Source organism: Pteropus vampyrus, unplaced genomic scaffold (assembly GCF_000151845.1).
Source record: "Pteropus vampyrus isolate Shadow unplaced genomic scaffold, Pvam_2.0 Scaffold45, whole genome shotgun sequence".
Lineage (NCBI taxonomy): Eukaryota > Metazoa > Chordata > Mammalia > Chiroptera > Pteropodidae > Pteropus > Pteropus vampyrus.
In genome coordinates this window covers 7,400,219-7,402,720 of record NW_011888826.1, presented here as the reverse complement: position 1 = coordinate 7,402,720, position 2,502 = coordinate 7,400,219, and the positions used below count along the sequence as shown (strand labels likewise).

Below are 2,502 nucleotides of genomic sequence, written 5' to 3'. Positions count from 1 at the left end.
ACTTGAAGTAAGCTTACCGGAAAACCAGAAAATTCAACTAGTATAGTCAAACTTAAATCAAGAACTTTACATGGTTCAAGTTCTACTTGGCATCACATTTAAGAAAACAAAAGTCTGGTGGAAAAATGTATAGTCTCAATGATTCAGATATATTGAATGTTTCTCGAAACACATGTGTGCACAGGCACCTACACAGAGGTGGGCGGGGGGAGCGGTGGCACTTTCTTCATGTACAGCTACACTTGTTAATTTTATGTTAAATATCACTCACTTTCCATCTCACTCCATGTCCTGCAGCAACTCTCAAGAAGGTTTTTTTCCTCTCTCTAATCCCCAGTCTGTCTTCCACACTCTTTTGGCCTTTCGATCTCTCTTCTCCTTCAAGGCCCCTGCTCTCCCTCCGTAGGGCAGGTGTGCCTCCTTCCCCGGCCTGTGTCACCTCTCCTGACAAGTAGCTTTCTCTGCCACACGAGGGGGAACAGCATCCACTTTTGTTGCTTTTCTTTTAAGAATCAGCCCCATCCTGCCTGGACCGAATGCCACCCCCCTATACACACCTCAACTCATCACAATTCTGACTCATAGAACTTTCCACTTCATAAATCTGAATTTCACCTTACAGCCCAGTGTACAGAACACTAATCTGGTAGATAGTGTGAATAAAGAAAGAAGGTGGACCTGCCTCAGCTGGAGGCCACAGGAAGGTTCCTGGACTATCTGAGTTGCTCTTTTTTGATTCTTTCATTCCTGGGTGGAACAGTGCCCATGGGTTACCTGTCTGTGGTCCGCTCTCTTAATGGAGGCAGATGCAGAGATAAGAACTCAGTCTGTTGTATTTCACATAAGCGTTTTATAGTTTGCAAGACAGCAAAAATAAAAATCAAGACCTTGAATACAAGTGACAGACTACCTTAGAATGAACTGCAATGCAAAATGCAGTATTTTTTCCACCTGTTATTTCTAATATTTATTCTATGCATTGGGATATCTGTCTATCATCTGTCTGTCTGTCTATCTATCTATCTATCCATCCATCTACCTACCTACCTCCCTCTATCATCACCATCCATGTCTTATTCAAGTAGAGCTTTTTAAGAAACCAGTGCTGAAATTTAGAAGAAAAAAAAAATGATAATAGACAAACATTGCTATTTAAAATAAATATATAATTTTCAAATTTCCTATCTGGGGGTAGCTCCAGAATAATTGCTAGCCCAGAAATTATGCAAAATGAGATGTTATTTCTTATTTCTTTCTGTTACGAGTTCCATACCTCGTTATGCAAGGGCACACCCCGTCTTAGGGGTTTCTGGAGTTCGCCTTAGCTCTAGTGCGAGAGCTGTTGGGGCACCCAAGCAGCAGTCACGCATCCTCCTACGGTGCGTGGGTGAGAAATGCAGGGAATCCACCAAGCTGTTCTGTGCAGGTTGGGGTCTAGCTCAGGGCTCTTCAGACTTTTTGAGAGTATACAATTCTGTGTAAATTGAACGCATGGATCAAACCGGCGAAGTATTCCTCGCCGTACCTCAGTGGACCATCTTGGGCACCACCTGCGGACTGCTAGCCTCTCTTACACTTAAATAAAATGCGTGTGTCTCAGCTCTTGAAGGAGGAGGGTAAGTGGCCAGTCTTTGGAAATGCTCGGCATTTCTGGAGAGCGCACAGCATGGAACACACGCCAGCGGCCATGGGAGGTCGTGAGACCTGATGCTCCTCTAGGGTTCCCTGAATTCTGCAGCTCCGCCATCCGCCATCCCTCCTGTTAATAGTTGCCCCGGGCTTGTCGATAACAGGAAGCGGAATTCTATCGAACGGCTGATTATCTTGATGCCCTCGAATAAAGTTCTATACCTTGAGATGACTTAGCCATCACCATTCGAAAGACAATTTAGAATCTCTTAGAGTTCATTTATAGATTTCACCTTTCTTTTTTTTTTTTTTAACTGGATAACGTTCTAGCACAAATTTACAACTGCAAATGAAGAAATTGGGAGGCCGAAGCACCGCGGCCTAAACCGCGAGCTGCTAGGGCGGGCGCCCAGCTTCCCGCCGGGGCTGCTGCTCAGACCGCCCCTCTGCATCTCGCCCTCAGGGAAGTGTTGACTGGCACCAATTCATAACACTGAAAAATGGGCCCGATGTGAAGTGACAAAACCTGTGAGAGCAGAGAAACGCAGGGAGAAATGGTTTGGGAGAAAAGGCCTTAGAATGTAAATGAGGCAAGAGCCAGTGAGGATAATTAAGCCAAAAGCCTTGGGCCTGCGCCCAGAGTAGCATTACTATCTCGTTTTCTCAGACAGAGAGAGAAACTTCAGTTAACCGTTTCCACGTCCCAACACCCAAATGGTTCCTAACTTTGCCTCCCTCTGTAGCTTATACCACGGGGTACAGGGCGTAAGTTAGATTTCGTGATTCCATAAGACGTGTGAATAAACTGCTTGGTAGCGCGTGGACAGTTCCTGGCAGAGGCAGGTGCTGTGAGGAGGCATTTGGCACCCCATC

At 45.5% G+C, this 2,502-nt stretch overlaps 1 protein-coding gene across 1 annotated transcript in view; it reads right to left on the bottom strand.

The window, feature by feature from the left end:
- Positions 1 to 2,502, bottom strand: part of CLVS1 (clavesin 1) — a 136,327-nt gene that overhangs the window by 47,240 nt on the left and 86,585 nt on the right. The gene's annotated exons all lie outside the window — the stretch shown is intronic.